The sequence below is a fragment of the Ochotona princeps genome, chromosome 1, assembly GCF_030435755.1.
Source record: "Ochotona princeps isolate mOchPri1 chromosome 1, mOchPri1.hap1, whole genome shotgun sequence".
NCBI classification, from domain to species: domain Eukaryota; kingdom Metazoa; phylum Chordata; class Mammalia; order Lagomorpha; family Ochotonidae; genus Ochotona; species Ochotona princeps.
In genome coordinates this window covers 105838482-105857746 of record NC_080832.1, presented here as the reverse complement: position 1 = coordinate 105857746, position 19265 = coordinate 105838482, and the positions used below count along the sequence as shown (strand labels likewise).

General features: G+C 50.3%; 1 protein-coding gene across 11 annotated transcripts in view; it reads right to left on the bottom strand.

Moving 5' to 3' along the window:
- TRERF1 (transcriptional regulating factor 1) overlaps nucleotides 1-19265 on the bottom strand; it is a 244416-nt gene that overhangs the window by 188445 nt on the left and 36706 nt on the right. For 4 of the 11 annotated variants that reach the window (XM_004590368.2, XM_058662967.1, XM_004590370.2 and 1 more), the window contains exons 1-2: nucleotides 8461-8651; nucleotides 7895-7980 (exon numbers count right to left, since the gene is read on the bottom strand). The exons of 1 other annotated variant lie outside the window; for it this stretch is intronic. The gene's annotated coding sequence lies outside the window, so the exon portion shown is untranslated. Of the gene's footprint in view, nucleotides 1-7894; nucleotides 7981-8460; nucleotides 8653-8700; nucleotides 8830-8959; nucleotides 9068-19265 lie in introns of those variants that run through there. 6 more of the 11 variants (XM_058662934.1, XM_058662938.1, XM_058662931.1 and 3 more) reach the window with 6 other exon arrangements.

The following is a 19265-nucleotide window of genomic DNA, read 5'->3' as shown; positions in this document are numbered from 1 at the left end:
GAATTCCACTGAATCCTCAAAACCAACTGTGTGTGTTTATTTGACAGGACCAGGAAACACTGCCATTCTCCACTGGTAGATGTGGCAAAATGTAACTATCTGCTGAATCTCTAACTTGGTACCCAGGAGCTGATGACATGAGTCTATCCACTGTTTGCACATGTTTAAAAGATTCTTCCATAATAATAATTTAAAAAATAGTGTCAAAATAAAGCCCCCTCCTTGCAGGCAGGCAGAGTGAGAAGCACTAGATTTTTTTAATGGACAGCGTGTTTCTGGCATGCACAGTCAGTCCGGCATGCACAGTGGCCTTTGCCACCAGGGACGGCTTTTGCATAGATGCCACTTTGTAGCACAGCTCACGGGCCAAACAGACACCAGGTACACACAAATACAGTTAAAAGTGTGAACCTACCAGCAGGTTTATCTGAACGTTCCAGACCCCCCTACACCCAGTGCACAGGGTTCTCTGCAGGAAGCAAAGTGACCCAGCCCTTTGCAAAGCCAGGTCTCAACTGCTGAACTCAGACTCATGGTCTGAAACCCATGCCGACTGACAATTCCCAGCCAGCGTTCCGATGCCAGCCCGGCAATGAAAAGAGCAGTTTTGCTAAAAGGATCAGTGGGTGCAGGAAAACCCCTGTAGAAGGCATGACAGTGGGAGTGGATGCAGGGAGACTGGCTTTTTAGGAACAGCTCTGGGGGCATTCAGGGAATTGTCTGGTCAGCCTGCAGATTTTATATCAGAATCTGGCTAGAGATCAAGTCACCTCGCCGCTGCCTGTGCATGACACCGCTTACAGTTTACATAGCACTTTCCATGCATTATCTGATGCCACCTCGCATAGCTCTAAGAGGAGAGGCGACAGATGGTGGCACCCTCTTTTCTACAAAGGCAGAGGCAGGCTGGGGAGGCTGACTTGTCCAGAGCCTGGAAACAGAGTTATACCCCAACACAACTCTTTCTTCTGCCTTACCCACTTCCATGAAATCCACCCCCCACCACCACCACCCCCAATAGTTGGACACCTCCTAGTCAGTCCTGGTCGGTGGATTCTTTCTGAGAATAGCAGCCAAAACAAGGGGCAGCACTCCAGAAAACAAACATGCCTACCAAATTTTCGAGTAGGATTAGAAGTCACAGCAGTCTTTAAACAGTCATAGTTTTTTCAAATAAATCCACCGTGGGTGGGCATGTGGACTCATGGTGAAGGCACAGTAGCTAGCTTCCATCCCCAGCTCCCCCTTTCCCTCCAGCTTCCTGCTGATACAGATGCTAGGAGGCAGTGGCAATGGCTCATACCCTTGGGTATCCCACAACCAAGGTAGGAGTTGTAGAAGTTGTATAAGTTCCCGACTCCCAATGTTAGCTGCCACTGCAGGCATTTGAAAAGTAAACCAGCAGACTGGAGTACTTGTTCCCTCTCGCTTCCTCTTCCCTGCCTCTCAAATGAAGAAAAAAAAAAAATCTAATAGGAGGTCCCAATTACTGTAAATGAAGTACCCTTTACCTAAGCAAAAGAATCTGACCATCCCCTGTACCACTCACCAAGGCAACCAAATGCTCAGAAACACAAGCAACAACTTCCGATGCAAGCACTGGCTGCACTGGGTGTCCCTCCCTAAGGGTAGGGCAGCCTCAGCTCTCCTGCCATTTTACTGGAGGGCAGGCCTTTCCCCAAGCAAAGGTACTTTTCAGGGGCTTTTGCTCAATGGATCCAATCCATTTCTATTCACCAAATCACTCCCTCTCCACTCATCTTTCCTCCTCGGTACACAAACACGGGGTACTTCAAAAAAAACATCCAAAACCGAAAGAATGAATTTAGGGGCAGTGTCTGGCCTAATGGCAAAAACACCTGTGTCCCACCTGAGGGTGCCTGGGTTTGAGTTGCAGCTTCAGCTCCTGACACCTGGTAAGGCAGATCCTGGGAAGCAGGGATGACGGCTCAAGGAACTGGGTCCCTGCCACCTTTGTGGGAGACCTGAACGAGTTCCTGTGTCTAAGCTTTGGCCCTTGCTCCACTCCAGCCATGGCAGGCATTTGGGAAGCAAACTAGCGAATAAAAGCTCTGTTTGTCTCTTTCTATGTCTCTCTGCCTTTCAAATAAATATGAGTTTATGTGTGTGTGTGGGGAAGAAATCCTTGAACAATTTCTTCATAATATAAACTTCCCAGGTTATAAAATAGAATTTGTGCACCATAATAAACTCATACTTACAATAAATGTTTATTTTCACCCACTTGAAAATCCCCAAATGCCAACTATAACTGGGGGCTAGGCCAAGCCAAAATGAGGGGTCTATAATTCCATACAGGTCTCCCACATGGGTGGCAGGAACCCAAGCACTTGAGTTGCCATCTGCTGTCTCCCAGGATGCGAAACTGCAGCAAAAAGAGTAGCCGAGAACCAAACTGGCACTCTGATCTGGGATACAACCTCACCTGCAGCCCCACAACACCAGTCCTTAAACTCATACCTCCGGAGCTGGTATACTGGCCTAATCCTTCAGCCTGTGGCGCCACCTTCCCATATGGGCACTGAATCAAGTCCAGGCTACTTCACTTCTGATTCAGCTTCCTGCTAATGTGCCTGGGAACACAACAGAGAATGGCCCAAGTGCTTGGTTCCTTGAACCCAAGTGGGAGGCCTGGAAGAAGCTCCTGACTCCCTGCTTTGAACTGATCCATCTCTGGCCATTGCAGCCATTTGAGCCAGCAGATAGAAAAGCTCTGTGTTTCTTGCTCTCTGTATCTAACTCTGACTCTCAAATAAAATCTGCTTTTAAAATCCTCATACCTTCAATTCTGTTTTCTACAAACTTCCTGAAGTTCCCTCACACACCAGTCCCTTGTAAAGAAAACCTTTCCCTGCAAGTACACATCCTTCTGACTCCCAATCCATTTCTAACCTCTTCATGATCAAATCTTCTCCCAAAGTTCACTACCCAAGTTCCCTACCCATCCCCACCCCTCCAATCTTGGTCCTTCTCAATCGTTCACTCCACTGAAATTTTTCTTCCCAAAGTCATCCAAGGGATTCCACTTTGCCAATTCCAGGGACGATTTTTTCTGGATTTAAACACCTGCTTCCATGCGATAGTTACCCATATCTTGACTGGTTATCCAGCTCCTCTGGCACTGGACCTCCTTTCTGACATGTCCACTTTGAATCTACAGGCATCTCAAGCCCCAAACTGAAATAGCCTGATTTTGCCCTCCTTCCTCTTTCATTCTTCTCCCATCTTCACAAACAGCAACACCATCTACCCAGTTGCTCAGTAAGACATCTCAGCTATCCAGTATCCCTCTTCACCCTCGCCCCTACAAACCCAACAGTGCCTGCAACATCTCACACCTACCTGCCTTTCTCCACACACCTCCTCATTTCACTGTTCAACCAACCTCTTCCCTTTCTTCCTCTTCACCTGCCCCCTCTTCCACTCCCTTCCTTACCAATGCAATCCCCTTTAACGCAAGTTAGAAGTTATCACTTCTTATTCCAAACTTTTCATAGTTTCAAACGAAATCCAAAGCCCACAGAGTTGATCCACTATCCCCACTCCCTGCCCCTGTCTGCAGACTCTCTTAGCCCAACAAAGCAAGACTTTCCCACACAACCCCTCCTCTGTCCAACACTCCCAAACCAGCCAAAGCGCAACCACATCACAGCTCCTTATGCGGTCATCAGAGCATTTCTGACCCTCTGCAATACACATTTCTTTACGCTCCTGCCTCTACCATAAGTCCGTAGGTGGGGTGTAGGTGTGGGTAGAGGAAGAGAATTATGTCTCACCATTTTCGGCAAGTTCCCAGCCCCTTAACATAGGGCCCAGCAAACAGGTGCTCAATAAGCAGTTGCTGAACATATGAATGAAAAAGCCAGGGTTGCTACTGGCATGACAGTACTGTTACCACGTTCTATAACCCCACAGTCATCACTGCCACTTAGGTACCCAAGTTCTCCCCACCCCCATCCTTCCTCCTCAATCCAAAAAGAAAAACTTTTATAATGTTGCTATACCAACAGCGCAATAACTCAACATATCTCACCCCATCTCCCATTTGCAGACTTCCGGGGACCAGGGGAGAAACAACCAAGAATCACCCATTTTCCCCGTAAACCAAATGTTGACAAGCAACCACTATGAGAACTCAAAAGTCTTAGAAGATCTCAGAGGCTTTCTCTTGTGTATTTTCCTTAAGCCAGAAAAAAAAAAAAAAAAAAGATTTATTAAAAGAGCCAGGAGGTCAATCTCATGTTATGAAGACTACACTCTCCCTTAAAAATGCCACATGGCCCTTGTGGAAAGACCTGCCAGTAACCGAAATCCAGCTGTTCTTGCCGCTCTCTCCCTGCTACAGAAACAAACTGCGTTTTAGTTTCTCCTTTAGCCCATTGGCTCCCACCCCACCTGCGAAGCCAGAAACATCCTTCATCCACAAGATCCCAACTGATTCTCTTCCACCACTCACCCTCCTCCTCCTTCTGCAGCGGCCACACAGTTTTATGAGGTTAGAAACAAAATGAACTGAATTCAGCTGCCTTCCCAGCTGGACAATTGGCACTACTCATACCGCCTGGGGTCTGGGCCACTTGTCTGGAACCTTACTTTCCATGTCGATGTTCAAAGTCAATAAAAATATCAAGAGCTGTTGTCAAAAAAAAAAAAAAAAAAAAAAAAAAAAAACGCCTTTGGCAAAACGTACGCTTTCTCAGAAACAACTAATACAATATCATCATTATGAATTCAATCATCAATATTCAGCCACATTTCAGCTACCCACTTGTGAATTCTCCAAAGACAGTGTGGGCAAAGCCACCTAGGACTTCCTCCCCAAACTCCTCCCCAAAGCTCTTCACTCACCTTAAACCTGACCAACTATTAGACCAGTGAATCAGCTAGCTGGAGAGGAAACTTTTGGGACAATTTGAGATTATCTGGGGTGTCCCACCCCATTCTCTCTTAGTACACATAGTTATGCTTTTTTTGTTGTTGTTCAAGACTTGTCAGAAGTATTTCCCAGCACTTGATGGGCAAGACAGCCAGGCTGTTCAAGAGTCCCTTTCTGGAATGCCAGAGGACAAATCCACTTTCTCCATGGGAAGACAAAAACACAAGTTAATCAACTCACCCAAGTCCATAAAGCAATTTGGCGGCTGGCCCAGGAAGAGGCTGTCAAGACCTCGGCAGAGCTTGCTCCACAAGATACAGGATCTCAGAGCCAGAGGGAAACTCACGAAATCCAACTACCCATTTCTAAGACAGAGAATCCCAAGTCCACAAATGGGCACCCTCCCAACATTTCTTCGCAGGGGAATCTTCTCCCCTGCGTTCATCATCAAACCACCTGCAACGATCTTGTCTCTTTATCATAAATACTATATGGCCATGCCACCGACTTGAAGGCAATTTTAACATCCTCTAACTAATCTACTTGATGGAGAGTCCCTCTATTTTCCCCAGAACGAGTGCTTTTGGTTATTATGACCGACTCACCGACAAAATGATATGTAAGCTTGTTTCTGTGACCACACATTTTCTTATATAAGCAGCAAAAGAATACATCAGCCTGTCCCCTCTTTGACAATTTAAGCTCCGAGTTAAGAAACCACAGGCCCAGGCAGCTTAGAGGAGTCAAAACTGAGTACTTTCCACCCAGTTCATAGAACAACTGTTTTCACAGCAAGCTCACAGAAGTGCTATGTGATATGAACACATGCCTGCGATGTGGAAGCCTGCGAACCCAGCTGTGAAAAGACCCATGTAGTCTACAGAACCTGCAAAATTAATCTTCTCCATGCTTATAAAGCAGAAGGGAAACGCTCTTTTTGACATCAAGCCAGCTCCTGCACAAGCATAAGCCTTTGGCAAAAATGGACATGCTTGGAAGGGTGGGGCCCCAAGAGGTGTGTCACTCCGGGTATCAATTCCTATACATCAAATCCTGACAATCGCCATAATATTTTAAGAAGAATGAATAGTGATTCATAGGCCTTCAAGCAAGCCTTTATTACCACAAGAACATTCTCGGTAGAAGAGGGAAAAAAAAAGCTACTGTGACTTGATTAATGGCCAAAGCAAGACAATAAAATAAATCTCATAAAAATAAAAAAAAAAAAAGAATGATTGCTTTTGGCCTTGAAGCTAGACATGTAAATAATTTCACCCTGAATTAAACACACACCAAGGTTTTGTTTATCCTCCCAGGCATACACACCAAGCAGGCTGATTTCCTTCGGGTAAAAAAATAATAATAATAATAGCTAATTTGTTTAATTAATACCTAGCCAGTAACACTGGATAAGTGGCAGTAAGATGGAATTCACGACCAACTCAGTTCTCAAACTGGCAAATACCAAACCTTCATCTGGAAATCTGATAGGTAAAGGGAATTAAAAGACAAAAGCATTGTCCATCAGCTACATGTACAGAGAATTTCTTTATCCCGCTTTTTTCCCCCTTCTAGAACTGAACCTTATCTAGCAAATTGCATAAAGCTGAACCAACTTTCATCAACCCCACTGCCTGCCTGGTGGTTGGGACCTAACCCTACCCAGTATCTCTAGATCTGACCCCCAGTTCTAAAATTATCCTAGCCAAGTTAAAAGTCCCTGCACCAACCAGCACCTGACAGCCACAACCTACAACTCTTTCTGCAGAAACCAGGAGGCTGAGAGCCAAGAAAACAGGCCAGGAGGGTCAGTGACTGCTGGTTAACTAGTTAAAGGCCAGGAGACTCCTTCCAGTGTGTACCAAAACCACATTTCCTAGCCCCCAAACTCCTTCCTCTGAGAGCTGGGAACATGTAAAACTCCAGGCTCCATCCAGCAGTCCACGCTTCCAGGCCTGACAACAAGGCAAGTGCACCGGCTTCCAGGAGAGGAGGGCTGGACCTCAGCCGTCCAGGGGTGGAAGATTTCCCCAAGTGCTTTCTCTCCCACTTCCTACCAAGCCAGCCCAAGCCACGCTGCCAGTCCCCCTGGGTTCACCACGGTCCCTTGCCAGGGCTGCCCCTCTCTCCTGAGGGAAGAGTTCTCCACCGAGCTGGCTGCAGCCGAGTGGGCCCTCTGGAAAGCACGCGCGCGCGCACACGCCAAGCAGCCACGGGCGTTTTCTGGAACCTGAGGATGGCAGACGCACATGTCCCAGCCCATCGCGCGGGGCCAAAGGCCCGCCTGCCAGGTGCTCTCCAGAGGCCCCTGCCGGCGGCGAATGAGTGCCTTGGTTGGGATTTTTTTTTTTTTTTTAGATCAGTTTCTTCGACCACCACCAGCTCTAACTTCCCAGGCTCCAAACTGAAGTTGGGCAGCGATGGAGGGGGCTCCCATCAGGGTGGCCGCACTAACTTCTGGGGAGTACCCAGCTCCCCCACACACCCCGAGCCTGCAAGCACATAGACATCACACATGCATCATGTCAGAAAAACCCCAAAGGCACATCCCCAGGGTCCTGTGGTTTCTCGGCTGGAAGAATGAAGGCTTTATAACATCGCAGCCTTCAACTGCAAGCCCACCACCACCACCACCACCACCGCCGCCGCTGCAGCCGCCACCACCGCCACCGCCACCCGCCTTTAGGCCGGGGAAGCCAATTACAGTGTCCACTTCACCCCTCCCCCTCGGCTGGGATGCTGAGCAGCCCAGCGAGGGAAGAGGGGCGCAGGCCCGGCTGGCACCCTACAAGAAAACTGGCGGAGGGTCGGGGGCGGTGGAGGAGGTGGGAGTGGGGAGGGGAACGTGTCCTTCTCTGTCCCTCCTCCCCCCACACACACTCTTCTCTCCCCACCCCCACTCCCGTCGTCTTCTCACGGGAGCATCCCCCAACGAATGTTTAAAAAAATGAAACTTAATCAGGTTTTTTTTCTTCTTTTTTCCTTTTTTTTTCCTACCTTGGCTGCTTCTGCAACAAGTGCATGGGCAATCCGACCAGAAGACCAGTGTCCGCTTGGGGGGGTGGGCCGGGGGGCTAGCAGAGCTGAGGGAGTAATTTCAATATTAATTTATGTCAGCCGCCTCTTTGCAGCGCTACTCACTTACAGTACTGCCCTCAGCCTTGTAAACAAATATCGCTCCGCCAGGAAACATACTCCCCAGATGCAAGCTCCCCTCTTCCCCCCAGTAGGGAACCCGGCCTTTCGTCCTCCCCCGCCTCTCACCCCACCCCCCAAAAAAACCTGCGTGCTCTCCCCACCACCACCACCACCACCACCCCACCTCACCCCCGCTGGGAAGCTCAGGGCTTTCCAAAGCACCACCTCGCCACCACCACCTCCGCCACCACCCCGGCAAGAAACTTACTCGGCCCGTCTACGCCTCCACCCTCCCTTCAGGAAATCTACTCTCCATATGCATTCGGCCTCCCCGCAGGAAATCTGCGGGGCCCCTCCCCCCTCCTATGGACATGCACCCCTCCCTCTCGTCCTCCCCACGCCGCCCTCCCTGGCCAGAAACTTACTAGCGAGCCAGCGTGCAGGCTCTGTGGATCCTGGAAACTTAACTCCCAGCTATAGCGCCCGCCCGCCCGCCGGCCAGCTAGTCAGCCAGGCAGCCCCCTGCCCCCGGCCCTGCTCCCCTGCCTGCCCTCCGCCGCCAGCAACTCCAAACTCTCCCGCATCCAGCCACTCTCCCTCCCCGGTTGGAAATTCGCAGCGCCGGGTAGCGCGCGTGCAGCCACCCGCCCCTTCAGGAAACTTACTCCGCATCAGCATGCACCGCCTCTCAGCCATCGCTGCTAGCTAGGCAAGGGGGTGTGCTGGAGACCGAAATACATATGTATCTCTCGCCCCTCCCCCGGCCGCAGCCCACTCGGGCCCGGGCCACCGCCACCTAGCCTTACCTTGAGCCTTGCTCCCCACCCTCGCCCCCCTCCCTTAGTCCTCCTTCTCCGCTCTCACCGCCCCCCCCCGCACCCGGCACCGGCACCCCCCCTCTTTTTTTTTCAACCCATTACCCACCCCTAGCAACCGTTCCCAAGCTCCTCTCGGCCTTTTTTTTTTTTTCCAATCCAGGATGCAAATTCCTCCCCTGTCAGCAAATCGACTGTCAAATTATTTTCTTGCAAAAAGGGAAAGGCGGGGTGTGTTGGGTGGGGGGAAGCCGATGCCCGGGGTGGGGAGGGGAGTGGAGGAGGAGGAGGAGGAGGAGGAGGAGCAGGAGGGCGGGGAGGGAGGGAGAGAGGGACAGAGGAGGGGAGAGATATCCCTCCGCAGAGCTGGGGCTGGCCGCGGGCGGGGAAGCAGGAAGTAAGGTGTCCGGCGGCCGGCGGGGTCTCCACCGTGGCCCCTTGCCCGCGGACCCCGTGCCCCACCCCACCCTCCCAGGCCCGGGGCGCAGGTCCCGCTGGCCGTCCGCTTTGTTCGCAGCCTTGCCCGGGCGCTGCGCTGCCCACTTTATTCGCGTGCTCTTGCGTGTGCGTGAGATTGCACCTTTTGCAGGCTGGCCAGTCTCTGGACGTGGAGGGGGACGGTGCACAAGGGCCCCGTGGTGGGCTCCGCGCGGGACCTGTCGACAGCCCTCACCCGGGTGCCGCAGCCTCTCCGGCATGGCCAGGAGGAGAAAAAAATAACTACCGAGGCCCTGGAGCCGGCAGCGTGGCCGGACCCGTTGCAGGATTGCTTCCTGCGTAGCCGTCCCGGTTATTGTAACGCGCTCTCAATCAGAGGACTCGGGTGGGGGTGGGGTGCGGCTAGGGGGAGGGGTGTGCCTCTTTTTATGTATATAGAAAAAGGGTTGCACTGGGCTCCACGGCGGACGGCGAGCTAGTCCTCGCCGACCCCCCGGCGCAGCCCGGCCTCGTAGGGGCAGGGGCTCCGGGGAAAGAGGGGCTGGAGGTTCGCGAAGCGCGCGGCTCCATCCCTCCGCCCCGATGGGGGCGGGGATGGGGCGCTGCAGACGGCGCTGCTCTCTGGGGAGCTTGGGGAGGGGTTAGTGGTCTCTCCAGCTCGGCGGCGCGGCAGGCCGGGGAGGGAGGTTGCCTAGGAGAGGGGGGCCGGCGAGGGAGGGGAGGGGGCGCGGGTGCGGCCCCGGCGCGCGCTCTCCCCTCCTTGCGCGCCATGACTGTGGAACGTGGTGCTGGGGAGGGAGGGCCGGCCGCCGGGGGGCCGCCCGGGGCTGCTCAGCATTGGTGCGGAAACCCGAGCCCAGAGTCGCTCCCTCGCGCAGTCTCCTCCTCCTCTGCGGGGGAAACCGCTGCACCCAGACCGAGAGCAGCTGCGAGCAGGGGGCAGGGCGCGGGCTGAAAGGCGAGCCCAGGGTGCAAGTCTCGACGTCCTGGGCCCGGGGGAGTGGGGGTGGGGTGGGAGCTGTCTTGCCCTCGCCCCACCACCACCCCCAGGTCCCACCACGGCGCACCCCAGCAGCAGGATCAGGCATGGGGACCTTAGGACCCCGTGACCCCGGCCTTTCCCGGCATCTTCGGGAAGCGCGAGCCAGAGTTCAGGGATCAGATCACCTCGGGTGGGGTTCGAGACGCCCCCAGGGAGGAGGACCTGTGAGCGAGGGAGTGGGTTTTTGCACGCGGAAAAGTTAACACCTTCGGCTTCCCAAAGACGGGAAATTGCTGGGCCCCGTCCCCCAAAATCCCACTCCTGGGCCCTTCGGTGCCTTCCCGTTCCAACCCCGACCCAGGGAGCAGGGTGTGGGACGGGCGGGGAAAGGCTATATGGGAGCTTAAAGTATGAGGTCATGGGCGGGGGAGGTGGCTGCAGCTAGCGGCCGAGGGTTTGTGTCTGGGGGGCGGGGGGGTGGGAAGGGGATAACCATTCTCCATCTTCGGCAGTGGGGAGTCCTCCCACCTAAGCCTGTCCGAGGAGGAGGGTGGTGTCCCTGGCTCTCTGGTCCTGGGGAGCCGTTACGCACTGGCTGGGGGCCACACTTAGGGGTGCAGAGATGGGTTCGGATCCCCACCCCCACCCTCTCTCCTAGAACCCGGAGCCCCTGGACTGGTGGATTCCTAGAAGGGAGATCTGGCCCCGCTCCCTCCACTCCTCCCGAGCTTTCCTGAACTCCCGATGATACCCCCCCACGCCCTTCTCGGTTGCTCCTAGCAGGAAGTCAAGCTCCCGAAGCCCCTGTGGGATTTCGCCTCTGCAGACCTGCCCACAGCTCTTCCTCGAACCGGGGAAGCCCTGTCGTGCCTTCTTTGTTCCAGGGTGGGGGGTGAGCGCCTAACCCTTTACCCCTTCCACCTCTTAACTGACTGCGGCCAGATCTTCAGAATTGCCTCGGCTGTCACCACCTCCATGAAGCCTTCTCGGACGGGGGTCGGGGTAGGAGGGTACACCCTCATCCCTTAACTCCCTTAGGACAAGCTGGTCCCTGTGGCGCCTCTCCGAGCCTTGGAGGAGCGGCTAGGTTAGAGCGCCATCTCTGCCTCCCCAGGGGGCCCGAGCTCCCCAGAGAACCGGAGTTGGCTGGGCCAGATTCCGCCCAGGTTCCACTGAGGGCCTGGGGCAAGCCGCGGGCGCCGCCCACAAACCTCAGCCCTCGCCCCTCCCATCTCCAGCACGCAGCACCCTTAAGCCAAGAAGAGAGCCTTCCCTCTGTGGGGCAGACAAGGTCCTGGGCTCGAAGGAAAGAGAATAACTTAAATTGCCCAGGGTGTATGCGGTCTTTTTCGAATCTCAAACCAGAAGCTGCGTGCAAAGAAGGGATTGGGGGTTGTGATCCGATAGCTGCCACACACCCAGAAGACTTCCACTGCGCTCCTGCCAACAGAGAGGTCGTGTTGCCAAGTGGTTAGCCACGCAGGCTGTGACCTTGGGCAAGGAACTTAACCTCAAGATTCTGGTACAATGGAAATGATTTACCACAGTTGGTACCATTGTGACCTGTAAATGTGTTCATGTATGTAAAAACCTTCCAACCGCATCTAGGCAAGCAGGCAAATTCATTTTGGGGAATGGTTATGCAGCCACTCCCCCTACCCTTCCAAGGACTCTAGAAACATCAGGTCCCCTAGAGTCTTCGCAGATTGAAAGCATCTAAAGTTTATCTATGGCCTAAAACTGGGGAGGCACTGGCAGACGCATAAATAAGACATACAAAGGGCTCATTTGTGGCCAATGCCATCTACCCTGCCCAGGAGCAGTACACACCTGTGAGCACCTTCTGCGCACTAGGAGTAGGGTCGGCAGGCGCCGAATGACGACAATTCGAATGTCACCTTGAGCCTTTGAAATTTGGGTCAGGCTGTAAGAGTCCTGTTTGGTGCAGAACCTGCTTTGGGTGGGGAAGCCCTCCTAGACGGGGGCACAAAAGGCTGTTAGTATCATTTAAATCCTTCTCTTGCTATGCTTGGCACTTCCTGCTGCGGTAAAAGACTATCTAATGGAATCACTAATTTTTTAAAATAAGTTTAATGCAGTTCCATAGTTTCCAAGCTCCAATAAACAGCAAGAGGTCTCCCTCTCACCTTGTCTGCTACCCAACCAACCGGGGTGAGCAGCCAGAAGACCACGAATTGAGCTACCTCAACGTGTTTTCTCCAAACTAGAGAGAGCTCCCAACGTCTTCCTCCAGTCCCGACTCCCACCCATCTCTCTCCTTCACCCCCTCGGCCCCAGTCCTGAACAGGCTGTGCTAACATTGGGAACCATCTCCTGAGCTCTGGACAGGAAGCTCTTTCTCCTGCTCTAGGCCAGTGCCACCATTTGGTGAGTGCTTTCGTTGGGCCAAACGGTGCTGAATCCTAGATCCATGCTATTTTTTTCAGTCTGTCATACTGCACCCATCAGACAGAAATGCAGGCTCCACAACATGATGAAACTCGTCCCCATTTGCATCAGAAGGAATGGGATGGAGGCTTGGATGTTAGGCAGGCCCAAATTTAAATGATGTGTCTGACCCCAGCAACGGAACCCAGTTGTGAACACAGACAATACCAGCTTCCTTGGTCTACTCTGAAGGTTAAATGCACATAAAAATGTCTAGTAAGCCATGAAATGCAATGTTTAGATCTTGTGCAGTTTCACTTGGAAAAAATCAATAGCTAAAAAAGGCTTTTTGAGACAGTCAAGGAAATGTCCTACGAAGTTGCTATCAGATGTTCAGCAATTATTGTTAGATATGCTAATGTCATGATGTTTTAAAAAATCCTTATCAGAGATCACAGAGTGAAGCATTTTGAGTGAGACTGTGTCTTGGGTTCGTTTTCAAATATTCCAGCCTCCTGCCCCAAAAATTCACCAACCAGATCAAACAAGATTAACAAAATTGGGAAAATTGTGGAATTTATCCATTATACTCTATTTCCTTTGAATGTTTGCAATGTTTCAAAGAACTTTTAGAATAAAATAAACAAAATGTCTTAATGTCTTTTTAGTATTGGCTTATTGAGTTATTGATGTTATCAGCAACTGACCATTTTTTAAATGATTGAAATACTTCTGGGACACGGACACAGGCATGCAGAACGGACAGGGCATTTTTGCTTTTCTGTTTTGGTTGCTTGGTTTTGTTTTGCTTTAAGATTTATTTAAAAAAAAAAAAGAGAAAAAGAGGGAGAGACAGAGATCTTCTATCCACTGGTGCACTCCCCAAGCTACTGATTAGATCAGAAGCCAAGCACTTCCTCCTGGTCTCCCATGTGGGTCCAGGGGCCCACAGATTGGAGCCATCCGTCACTGCTTTCCCAGGCCACAAGCAGGGAGCTGGATGGGAAGTAGAGCAGCTGGTACATGAACCTGTGCCTACATGGGATTGACTCCCCAGGCAGAGGCCCAATTGTGCCACAGTAATGGCCCCCCAAAAGACAATTTTTTAGTAAAGATTTATTTATTTTTATTGGAAAGTCAGATATACAGAGAGGAGGAGAGACAGAGAGGAAGATCTTCTGTCAGATGATTCACACTCCAAGCGGCTACAGCAGCTGGAGCTGCGCTAATCTGAAGACAGGAGCCCAGATCCTCTTCTGGGTCTCTCACATGGGTGCAGGGTCCCAAAGCTTTGGGCCGTCCTTGACTGCTTTCCCAGGCTACAAACAGGGAGCTGGATGGGAAGTGGAGCTGCTGGGATTAGAACCAGCACCGATATGGGATCCTGGCACGTTCAAGGCAAGGACTTTAGCCACTAGACCATGGCGCCGGGCCCTGAAAAGGAGAATTTTAACAGTTGGTGGGATCTAGGGCAGCTCCTGTCTGGCAGATGAGTCAGGCGGAAACAAACATACCTAAACACTGTGGTGAGCAGGTAGGTAGACAGGTAGCCATTAAGCATCCATGTTACACACAGGGAACAACGGGGAGACAGGTGGCAAGAGGGCTGGTGACAAAGAACAGGCAAGTTAAACTGAGGTGCAGGCGCTCCCTGCAAAGGTGCAGCCTCCCAGAGGCACGTCAAAACACCCGTGGATTTGGAGTCAGATGCCCAGGGTGAAACTGCATTGAAGGCTTCTCCCAGCCAGGCTGGAACTGCAGTCCCGAGGTCCCTTGTTTGTGGCTGGGGATGTGAGACATCTCCCGCCCCTTTGGGCTGTGCCACCTGTCCAGAGTGCTGTCGGCTTTCCCAAGGAAAGTATGGTTCCCAGAGGCCACCTTGCTGCCGGGCCTATCTTGGGGACAGATCAGAACTGAATGGACTGGGCCCGGCAGCGTGGCCTAGCGGCTAAAGTCCTCGCCTTGAAAGCCCTGGGATCCCATATGGGCGCCGGTCTAATCCCAGCAGCTCCACTTCCCATCCAGCTCCCTGCTTGTGGCCTGGGAAAGCAGTTGAGGACGGCCCAAAGCCTTGGGACCCTGCACCCGTGTGGGAGACCCGGAAGAGGTTCCAGGTTCCCAGCTTTGGATTGGCGCGCACCGGCCATTGCGGCTCACTTGGGGAGTGAATCATCGGACGGAAGATCTTCCTCTCTGTCTCTCCTCCTCTCTGTATATCTGACTTTGCAATAAAATAAATAAATCTTTAAAAAAAAAAAAAAAAAAAAGAACTGAATGGACTGTGGCTGACTCGACCAAACACCCTGATGTTGGCCCAGTAATGACTGCTGGATGATTTTATGATCTACATTTAAACAGCTGGAATTCTTCTTACATTGGACCCTATTTTTTTATGGAAATTTATCCTTCTTGAAAGAAAATTGGCATTTCCGGGAAAAGATAAGACAATATCTCTGGCAGCTCTTCAAAGGAGAGAAGCTTTCTGTATGAGATTTGCTTTCCTCTTAAAGGTAGAGCTCTGGGAGAGCTTCCAAACTGCTGGGAAACCTGGAGATGTAGAGAAACAGGCAGAGAAAAACCCGGGAAGGAAAAAAAAAGCCACCTCTGCTACCTGCAGAATGAGGCCATGGGGATTAGCAAGGCACAAGGAGTGGTAGAGGGAGTTAGCCTAGCCGCCAAGGAAGGCTGGGTGGTCACGGAGCACAAGGGAGCCCTGAGCCAGCAGAAGCAAGGAAACAACAGGCTTGTAGGATGTTTCTCCAACTCTTGTCTTTTCAGTATCTTTGAGTGTATAACAGCCACAGCTGCAGATGGCACACACACACTCACACACACACAAAATCAAGGACTTAAGGGAACCTCCATTTAAAACTGAGAAGGCAGCTTCATTGATTAATAGTCACTCAACTCCTGTGTCTGTTAAGGATGGTGTTGAGAGAGCTGGCTTTGCTCAAGACGACAGGCCTAACGGGTGTTTTAGTAATGTTCAGAGATCATTATCTCAGATGAGCTTCTAGCCAGAATGAAAATAGGTTCGAAACTATGAGAAAGTTCTCAGTTTAAATCATATTGGGAAAAAAAAAAAAAATCTAGGTTAGCGGCCAGTACAATGGCATAACAGGCTATTCTTCTGCCTGCTGGTGCCAGCATTCCATATTGGTGCTGGTTCTTGTCCTGGTTGCTTCACTTCCTGAACCAGCTACCTGCTTATGGCCTGGAAACGCAACAGAGAATGACCCAGGTTCTAGGGCCTCTGCACCTGTGTAGGCGACCTGGAAGAAGTCCCTGGCTCCCAGCTTTGAACTGACCCAGCTATGGCTGTTGCACCCACTTTGGGAGTGAACCAGTGAATAAAAGATCTCTATGTCTCTTCCTCTCTCTCTCACTGTAACTCTGATTTTCCAAATAAAATTAATAAATTTTAGAAATTAAGAAATGTGCTATTATATTTAAAAATACAAATATCTAGCTTTTTAATTTTTTTTCTGGAAAGGTAGATTTACAGAAAGAAAGAGATACAGAGAGAAATATCTTCTTCCACTGGTTCACTCCCCAAGTGACTGTAATGACCAGAGTTGAGTTCATCTGAAGCCAAGAACCAGGAGCTCCCTCTGGGTGTCCCTCACAGGTACAGAGTCCCAAGGCTTTGGGCAGTCCTCGACTGCTTTTCCAGGCCGCAAGCAGGGAGCTGGATGGGAAGTGGAGCAACTGGAATATGAACTGGTGCCCATAATGGGATCCCAGCACACGCAAGGCAAGAATGTAGACTCTGAGCCATAACACCAGGTCCCAGATCTAGGTTATTTAATAAATTCTGTATCCCATATTTTTTAAACATTTATTTATTTTTATTGGAAAGGTAGATATACAGAGAGGAGGAAAGATAGGGAGAAAGATCTTCCATCCGATGATTCACTCCCCAAGCGGCTGCAACGGCTGGAGCTGAACCAATCTGAAGCCAGGAGCCCGGAACTTCTTCCGGGTCTCCCACACGAGTGCAGGGTCCCAAGGCTTTGGGCCGTCCTCGACTGCTTTCCCAGGCCACAAGCAGGGAGCTGGATGGGCAGTGGAGCTGCTGGGATTAGAACCGGCGTCCATATGGGATCCCAGGGCTTTCAAGGTGAGGACTTTAACCACTACGCTATCACGCCAGGCCCTGTCCCATATCTTTTAAAAAAGCAATTGATTGGTTTAAATGACTGTTAGAAATGCCAAAGAGAAACTCACATCTCTATTCCCGACACTCCCCAGCCCCTGATCATCCCTAATTTGTGTCCTTCTTGAGATTTGTCTATTCAGGATATAACATGTCAATGAAATCAGATGCTATGTGATCTTTTGTCTCTGGCTTTTTTCATTTAGTATAACATTTTCTTTCTTTGTTTTTGCTTTTGTCTTGTTTTAAGATTCATTTATTTAATGAAATGCAGAGCAACAGAGCATGAGGAAGTGACAGATTTGCCATCCGCTGATGGAGTCCCCAGATGATCACAACTCCATCCAGGTCTCCCACATGGCAGCAGGGATCCAAGCACATGCGCCATCCTCTGCTGCTTCCCCAAGAGCATTAGCAAGGAGCTGGATCAGAAGTAGAGCAGTCAGAGCTTCCACAGACACTCATGAGATACCAGCGTTACTAGCGGCAGCTTCACCTTTTGTATACAGCACTGGTCCTTTGCCTTAACAGTTTCAACATTTATTTATTTTACAGCATGTATAAAATTCAGCCTTTCAAGACTGAATAATACTCTTGACATCTTTTGGTAATTGTGAATTTTGCTGTTACGGACATTCATACACAAGCTGTTGTTTGAATTCCAGTTTTCAATACCTTGGCGTAGATATCCCATAGTGAAATTGCTAGTCATATGATAAATCTGTATTTGACTTTGGGAGAAACGGGCAACCTCTTTCCACATGATGTGTTTAGAACTCACTGCTTGATGCGCTTTAGAACCAGCACTCGTTTCTAACTAATTGATGTGAGCCCTAAATGAAGCAAGACCGTTCTCATGTACAAAACAGAGCTCAAATAATTTCTCTATGGAAGATAGCAATGGACTGAAGTTCTTAAAATTTAACTGATTAGCTTATTCAAGTAATGTGGACATGCTCATTAGAGACACTGTTTAAAAACGCTAAGACACAGAAAGAAGAAAACACATACCCCTCTTGGCTCCCTGTGAATCCTATATGCACACTTTATTTTCAGCCAAACCTGGAGTGGGGGTGGGGAGGGCATCGTGGTATAGCAGGAACATCAGCTTCCAGTTGAGTGTCGGTTATACTCCCAGCTCTTCGCTTCCCCTACAGCTCCCTGCTATTTCTCTTGGGAAAGCAGTGGAAGACGGCCCAACTGCTTGGGCCCTTGGCACCCAAGCACCCAGGTATGGATTTGCCCAGCCCCAGCTGTTGTACCCTTTTGGAAAGTGAACCAGCATATAGATTTCTCTCTCTGGTTCTTCTTTTCTCTGCCACTCTGCCTTTCAAGTGAATAAATAATTTCTTTAAACTTTATTTTAAAAGATGAGTCAGAGTATTTGTCAATAGATTCCTTACCTGATATAGGAAGTGAAATACAGCTACCCATGGCGAACAAGACAATCAAACTTTGCTTGGTAAGTAGGAGCACCCACCCTGGCTGGCTTTTATCAGTTCTGTCTATTGCCATAGTGAGCTGAAGCATGATTTTTATTGTTCTGTGGGCTAATGTTCACCAAGTGAGCTGACTATCATGGTGTGTTACTGAGCTTTTGTGCAGAAAGTTGTTTGGAAAGTTGTTTTTTCCTTGCCGCTATTTGTTTATTTTTCTGACTTAATATTCATTCCCTTCTATGGAATTGTGTAGGAAACACAGCATCTTGAAAACTAAATTTTCAGATAGACTTAGTGACCCTGCTTAGTTGTAGCCTGTCTCTCTTAAAGTACCGTACACACTAACCTTTGTATGTATGGCGTAGCTGTGCAATGCTATGTGTAAATGTTATCATAATCAGGGTAGACACAGCTGTATCACCTGCCTCAAACCTCTTGTGTTGTTTGGCTTTGTGTTGTTTGGTTTTTTTTTTTCTCCAGTTCTTATCTATTTTTATTTGTGTTTGAACGGCAGAGAAGAGAGTGAGAGACTCATGGAGAGACATCTTCCTCCATGGACTCCAAATGTGCACAAGAACAGGCCTGGAGCAGGTGGAAGCCAGGAACCAGAAAGTAATCTGGGATTCTCCCATTGGTGGAAGGGCCTCATTACTCATTAGCAGAAAGCTGGTTTGGAAGTCAAGTAGCCAGGACAGGACTCAACCAGGCATAATGACATGGGATGCCACTTAACCCCTACGCCAAATGCCTGCCACCATGCCATCCACCCAATCACACTCTCTCACATCCATTACCCCAGAAAGTCCATGATTTGTTCTCTACAAGACTCACCTTTTTCTTGAATGGCATATAAGTTGAATCATACAGTATGTGACCTTTTGACAATGGCTTCTTGAATGCCACATAATGCGTTTGAGACCCATTTGTGTTGCTGTACACATTAATAACAGTTGATTGCTTTCTTCTTGCTGAAGAGCAGAGGTCACAGTTCACCCAGGGCAGGACATTTGGA